The following is a 7,869-nucleotide window of genomic DNA, read 5'->3' as shown; positions in this document are numbered from 1 at the left end:
CTATATACAGCCAAGTGCTGGCAATGGCCAATGGTGGAGATCATGGGTGACTTTTGGCTTGTGGGGATGGTCCAGGTCCACAGCTGGGAATCATGGCCAGAAGGAGCACCAGCATGCTACAATGAAGCACATTTCTAGTTCAGGCAGAATCCAAAGGCCAAGTATTTAGAAGCATTACCATCAAATTTATGGCCTTTTATACATTTTTGCAGCCACACAATATCTGATAAAATTTTCTGCATGATTGTATCTTTTTTCTAGATTTGCTGAGATATAATTGACATATAAAGTTGTATATATATAAATATATCTGTGTGTATATATAGTGCATGTATATATATACAAATTACATATATATACTGTATATATACAATTTTGTCTACATATATACACTTTTTATTCGTCTCTCTAGATATACAATTTTTATCTGTATATATATATATATATATATTTCAGGTGTACAATGTGTTGATTTGATACATTGTGAGATGATTGCCACCATCAGCAAATTAACATATTCATCATCTCACATAGTTACCACATATAAGTGAGATCATATAATGTTTGTCTTTGTGTATTTGGCTTATTTCACTTGGTGTAACGTCCTTCAGGTTATTTTTTCTGACATGTTGCATGTAGCATGGATGATGTGGGTTGGTCAACCTACAGTATGTCTGGTTGCATAGAGGTACCTCATTGGCCAAAGGAGTATACAGGGAACACATTGAGCTATGAGTGGAGACATCTGTTTGGGTTATTCACCAGCCAATCCTAGATCAAATCTTCACTTGTACAGATATATAGAAGTCGAGGATGGAAGGGAATGTGGAGTCAGAAACCTCATAAGGGAGGTAGAGTCAGAAACCTCAAGACAAACCATGATTATATCTGTGACTAGACTTTCCAAGGTAGCCTTAACTTAGATGTATCTATTTGATCACCTAATTCCTGGAGTAAATCAAGACCAGATGGTCAGAAGGCCTAGGTTCCTGCCCTTCTGTTAAATGTGGGTCCAACTGGGAGGGTCTCCAGGCTTCACTGTAATTAAGGGAGCAGTACTGGGTGATCTTTTCCTATACCTTCCATTTTATCCTTGCACTCATTCCCCTCAACTCCCAAACATGGGTAACTTCTGCACGTCCTTCAAGACTTAGCCTTAACTTCGCTTTCTCGGGGAGGTCTTCCTATTTTTCTTTAAAGCCCCTGCCAGACAGACACAGCACTTCTACCTTCTTTTCCATATTCTCCCTGAATACTCTGTGACCACCATATCTTTTTGTGTGCCTGGCACAGAGTGGGTATGTAATAAATTAAATTTTTTTAAAAAAGAGAGAACTCTTGGTAAAGGAGAAATCACCAGCCCTCTTAGAATGCAAATGGAAACTAAGAAAGTACCCACTGCCATAAGGAAAAATTTTAACTGCTGTATAAACTGCAAATAACCACAAAATCTTAGCAGCAAAGCATCTTCCATCAGGCAGTGCATACGATCAATAGAATGCACAAGTTCCAAGCCTAGACCTCAAAGACCTTGCAACTTCCTATTTTGCCACCTTTAAAACCCTGAGACAACCGTGTGAATAAGCCCAAGCTGGCCTGCTAGAAATTGAGAGCTCCTGTGGAGAAGAACCAAGGCACCCCAGCTGACAGTCAGCCAATTCCTGCCCAAGAGCCTGTCAACTTTCAGACACATAAATGAGGCCACACTAGATCATCAAACCACCAGCCAACTCACCAGCTTCCCAGAGACACTTTCAAAAGCCCTGTAAGTGACCCCCTGAACCAGTCCAGAAGAGATAAGCTGCCTATTGAAACCACAGAACTAGATAAACGGTTGTTGTTTTAAGCCACAACATTTTTGTGGCCATTTGTATACAGCAAACGCTAACTGATACAACCTTCCCTCCTCCCCTTTTTGTTTAACTTAGAAGATCCAACTCTTGCTAAGTGGCACTGAAAGCAAAGGGCAGAAGGCTCCTGGAACCCTAATGTAATGTAATGAATACAGCTGCCTTTGGAGTGGGGGATAACGCATGTCCTAATCCCCGCAGGAAAAGCTTCAGATTAGAGAAATTCATTCATGTGAACCACAGGGACCATGGTCAGTCATTCAGTCAGAGTAGGAAACAGCTAACAGCACCTTTAGTGCTTAATCTGTGCCAGACACTCTTCTAAGAGGAATCTTTATATCTATTTTCTCATGTAATTTTTACAACACCCCATGAGATGAGACCATTTTTACTTCCACTTTCCAGACGAGAAAGCTGAGGCACAGAGATCCTAAGTAATTCTCTCTAAGAAGTGGTGAAGCTGGAATTTGAACTGAGACAGGCCAACTCTAGAGTCATTTCTCCTATTCAGAATGCTAATCGGCTGAGTAAGGATAACTGGGGCCCCAAAGGGGACCTCCAAAGAGTGAAAAGGGGATGTGAACTCGTGACTAGGCCTGGGGCCCAGGAGATTTTATAGGTACAAAGCGATTCTGACACAGGACATGGTAGAAATGGGAAATGCTTCCGTACCCAGTCACTCTGGAGAAGCTTTGGGGAAACAGTGGCCTAGCACATGAGAGTATGTGAGTGAGGACCCAAGCATAGGAAACACAGCAAAACTGCTGGTACAGGGACTTGCACCCACAAGGGCATGATCAGGATGCCAGGCAGGAGCCCACAGGCAACACAGGCCCTGTGGACCAGAATGCAGCAAAGACGCCACTCCTCCGCCACCAAGTATCAGTGTCATAAACAGAGGGGGCTTTCAGTTTCTTCTCCCTCTTTGAGGGAATGCAAGTGGGGGAAATGAAATGAGAAGCTGGACTTCCTGACAATAAAAGCAGTTGAGGTTTTAAGTGATTGATCAGGAAAATAAAGACGAAATGGTCATATTTACACTCAAAGCAGGTGAAGTGGTCTTAGTGGCTTCATAAGTATTTCTTGAATAGAACTGCACAGTTTATAAAGTGCTTTCAAATACTTTATTTCCTTCTCACAACAACCCTGCAAGGTGAGTGGAACAGGTGTCATTGTCTCTGCTTCTCAGTCGGTGGAACGGCAGCTTGGGAGAAGTGCCTTGCCCAGGGTGACAGAACCAGTGGGAGCAGAGCCGGGATGCCAATGCGGGGCTTCAGCCTCCAGATCTGCAATTCCCATCCTTGGGCCATGGCTTCTCTCCATGCACATGGTAATTCATCTAACAATCAAAGAGAAGTCACAACTCAGGACAGGAATCCTAGGGAATGGACATTGATGACTCATTATCAAAAGAGGGATCCCAGACTCTTAGAGGAGCTCAGAGAAAGTCACTGTATCCCAAGGTAATCGGCAATGGCTTCAAGGAAGAAGTGGGGGCTTGGGCTTGATTTAATTCATTCAAGCAACTCTTTGTTCCCCAAATTGTTCTTCGAAAAGTTGCCAATGAATTCAATCCAGTCATTTGTTAGCAACAAGTTGCTTGGGGATGATCTGCAAAATAGTTGGTTACCTGATGTAATCCATTTTTACTGAAACTGTTTTATGTGTTAAACAAATCATAGTGATTATTTTTGTGTTTGCTTTTTTGTCAGCTTAAAAGCAGAGGCTGTTTCTCAGGCAGCAGCCCTAGCTCTCAACCCTCAACACCTGCCCACTCTAGGCCAAGTCCCAGCTGCTGCTGCAGCAGCGTTGACAGCAAATACAACTTTCCGTTCCTTCCTGTTGAGCAACTGGGAAAAGACAGAATCAAGAAGAGGACCCTGGCATCAGACGTCAGCACTCTGGAAATGGGTTTTTACTGGGGACGGAAAGAAAGAAATTGCTGAAATGGAAGGAATTATCATTTCTAGAGTCATCTCTGGATAACAAATTGCGGAGGCCTAAATATCCACAGATTATTCTATCTGAGTTTATCTTGTTGCGACAGATCTGCATGCTGTAATCAATCATGCTGCGTATCCATAAAACAGCTTGATAGTACACATGTATTCTCCTCAAAAGAAAGTTGTAACATTTACACATAATAACTTATTGGGCTGCAGGCTTTGCCTGACGTATGCTCAATATCATCTGATGTTTTATTGGATCCCACACAAACTTTTGCCTAATACAGTCGTTTCTACAGAGAAAAGTTAATTGAAAGTCTTGATTATAATAAAGAAAAAAACTTTTAAAAGACAGGGAATTGTGACAACTACTCTAGGGGCTGCAGAGAGGCCAAGGTGGGTGGAACATTGCGGGAAAAGGACAAGGGTGGGTTTGAAGACCCCCCACTTGCTGGCTGTTGGCTCTGGAACAGGACAGTTCAGCTGTCCAGATCTCAGCTGCCTCACCTGTGAAATATTTGGCATTACCAAATGCTAAGGTGTAAATCATACAGAGAAAGTGAGACGGGTGGAAGAGGATGGAGAGATCACGGGAAGGGATTCCTGGGCAGGAAATAGGCATAATTAGCCAGTGTGACAAAGCACACAGAAGACCACTTTGTCTGACTCAATGTGGGTTTGGGTAGTGGTAAAAGACTTTGAAGAGGAGCTTAGAGCTATTTCTGAGGACTGTCATTATAGGTCACAGTTGTACTCTGTTCATTTCTCTCGCCACACTCACTAAAATCTGTATAAAAGTTATTTATTTGTTGACTTATTTATTATCTGTATCTCCCCATCTCAGACTCTCAGATCCATGAGGCAGAGACATGGCTATCTTGTGCACTGTAGTGTCTGCAGTCCTTAGCATGTACTAGGTACTCACCAAATAATTGACAAAGGAATGAAACACAAATGAGTGAATGACCAAATCAGGCCACGAATGCACCAGCTCCAATTCAGAGAGCTGCCACAGAGGTGCTACACTGACAGCCCCTCTGGCTAATGTCCTGTGCTCTCCCTCTCCCCAACCTCCATCTAAACTCCCATCCAGTGCCATGCTCCCAGTAATATAACCAACCTAAAAGCAAGGACCAGTGGGCATGCTGCCCTTTGTGGACAACAAAGGGTCCCTCTGCTCTCTACCCCAATCTGAGGACACATGAGATGTGGAAGCTGATTTGGGGACACACTTTAAGAAATCACAGAAACTAGCAAGTGCCATATAAACAAGTAACTCTATGTTGTAGAAGTTCCAGTGGATTGGGTGACATGCAGGACCATGCATCAGGATCATTCTCAGAACATGAATATCACCTAGGGAGCTTTGTCACCTTTCCACCCTAGCTCTGCTCTTGGAAGTCCTGGTTGAGTAGGCTTGCGCTGGGGCCTGGACACCTATCATTCCTAAAGTTTCTAAAGTTTCGCAGACAATTTTGATGTGCTCTGAAGATTGACAACAGCAGGACCGGACAATGGCTTAGGTCCCTTCTTTCCTGCTTCCATTGTAAGTGTAGTTTTATCCAAGACTGATTGAGTTTTCTTTGAGGGAGAGAAAAAGGAGGAATGAATATTCATTGGTTTCTTTGAGGGAGGAAAAAGAGAAGGAGTGAATATTCATATGGTTTTCTTAAAACTCAATCCAGTCTAAGATAAAACAAGTGACTCAATTAGAGACAGTTTAATATCTGGCCTTCCAGTTTAATAAAAATTAAGCTAGGGTTTTCATTGTCCAGTGAGCACGCCATGCTCATTTACTGCTCCTATCTTTGGTTTGTAGAATTCTTCAATGACCACCATTGTCCCTTCCTTCCTCCACAACCTACCCAAATCATACCCACTTATTTGGGGAAATGATGAGATATGGCTAATCGTGTAAAAATCGCTGACAATTGGGCAAAGAACTTACCTCAACCTTGTCTTGCTAAGAGCTTTGAAATTTGCGCATTGGGATAGCCCACTCCTATTCACTCATTAAACGGACATGTTGACTCAGCTCTATCAGGAGTTCTATCATGTTTGACACAGCTCTATCAGGAGCTGTGCTAGGTGCTGGGTTCAGAGCAGTGAAAGAAACTGATATGGGAACATGATTCTTGCTTCATGCTTCAGCATCATTGCTTAAGAGCAATCTGCTGTTTGCAGCTTGGTGCTTTGGGAAATCTGTAGTGTTGACAGCTTCCAAGGGTTTAAGAAGACATAACTCTCATGAAGAATCACAGATGTTATCCTGAGGATTATCCATTCAATCATCAAAGGTTTTATTCTTATACTCTGTGACAAAGAAAAGGCTAAGATTTCACGTGACTCCCTTTAGGTGGGGCTACTCCACCCCAGCAAAATCCACAAATAAGCAAGTTGAGTTTAACTATAAACTTGGGGACTTTTGCCTTGGAAATGGATCTGGTACCTTGGCTTTTCTGGCCAGGCCAGCTAGACCTTGCTGAAGTTGGGCTGCTGGTCTTAACAAGCCCATGTGTTTGGTTGCCATGGCTGTGAGGTGGGGAAGGAGACCCAGGAGCATGCTGGATGCAGGAAGAAGCAGCAAATCAGGCTGGTGAAACCATGCTGCTGAGATAATCAGGGATATTAGGGGCAGAACTCTTCCTTTCTTCTCAGGCCAGTCCTTATTCCTTGCACAAAGCAGCTGGAAATCGTTGCATTGTCCTGAGCCAGGCTGGGTGACTAAGTTGCAAGCACAGACTCAGGGATGAGGACATTTCCCATGACAGCCTGCACTTATTCTCAGCCACGAGGGCCCTGGGTTTTCTCCCACCCTTCCCAGCTCAGGCCATCCTGTCTCTCTAGAATGGTTTGAAGCAGCTCCAGGATGGCCCCTGGACCTGGAAAATGTCCCAGATCGGAAGGGATTAATCACTATGTGACGTTCAGCATCTTCACTCCCCAATTCCTGGTGCCAGCAAGTCTCTGCTCTCCCTGCCAGGACCTCTGCTATACTCAAGGTACACAAAACCCCCAATCTACCACACTGCACACACCCTCTCCTTTTAGTTAACCAAAGTCAGACTAGCACTTTCAAAAAGAGCTCTTATTAGGAAACCCTGGGAGCACAAAGAAGAGAAATAGATGAGTGCAATAATGCTTCACATTTGTATAGCACTTTGCAGTTTGCAAAGCACTTGCACATTCGTTACCTCATTTACCCAGCATGGATTCCTTCCCATAACTTAAGTAAAGCCTAGCTAGAGATTGGCACGGGCTCTTCTAAGAGTTTCCCCCATCCCTGCCTGACTACCATTTCCCCAATCCAACCTTGACATCTGGCAACACCAACAGCCTGAGTAGAGAGTCCTGGTGAAACCTAAAGGTCTGATTTCTGGTCCCAGGTCTGACTCAGATTTTCTCCTGGCCTACCCAGGCCACCCCTCTCCCAGATATTGTGTTCTGGAAGCATTTTCACTAACTAGTTGCTAATGGTGATTCTAACCACAGAGGGAAGCACTTTCACTTACTTGTTTCCAGAACGACACTGGGATGGGTCACTATCAACTTATTTGTGCAGAATAATAGCTAACATTCATTGAGCACTCTTGGAGTGCCAGGCACTGCTTTTTATGTGTACTAGCTCATTTCCCTCTCACAAGGAGCATCAGGTGGACTGTATGATCTCCACTGTACAAGTGAGAGAAGCAGCTTGGTAAATGCAAGTCGTATTTTACGTTGTAGAGGTAATCAATGGATTGGGTGGGCTGCGGGACAATGAAACTAACCCCATTTCCTTCACTGAGTCATCAGTTTATGAATGCATGAGTTCAAGATGCATTTACCAACCTCCTCCCATGTGGCTAACCTCATGGATGCTACAGTGAATCAGGCATGGCTCTGCCCTGAGGATCCCATGGGCTGGCTGATCATACCAGCCTCTCCTGCTATTAATGTATAATATAATAAGTGTTATCGCAGAGGCTCAAACCCAGTCTAGGGCCTGGGAAACTGCCCAGAGGATACAACTTGGGATGAGGAAGGGCAGAGGGGGCACCAAGTGGAGGTAAGAGAGCATATCTGGAAAATGC

The 7,869-nt window shown here is 43.9% G+C and overlaps 1 long non-coding RNA gene across 1 annotated transcript; it reads right to left on the bottom strand.

The window, feature by feature from the left end:
* Nucleotides 1–2,955: 2,955 nt before the first annotated feature.
* LOC112611695 lies at nucleotides 2,956–6,181 on the bottom strand. The gene is made up of 2 exons (XR_003116714.1): nucleotides 5,745–6,181; nucleotides 2,956–3,189 (listed from the first exon to the last, which is right to left on the bottom strand). It is a non-coding gene; the product is annotated as an uncharacterized LOC112611695 (long non-coding RNA).
* Nucleotides 6,182–7,869: the final 1,688 nt, after the last annotated feature.

The sequence above is a fragment of the Theropithecus gelada genome, chromosome 18, assembly GCF_003255815.1.
Source record: "Theropithecus gelada isolate Dixy chromosome 18, Tgel_1.0, whole genome shotgun sequence".
NCBI lineage: Eukaryota > Metazoa > Chordata > Mammalia > Primates > Cercopithecidae > Theropithecus > Theropithecus gelada.
This window is presented reverse-complemented; position numbering and strand designations above follow the sequence as displayed.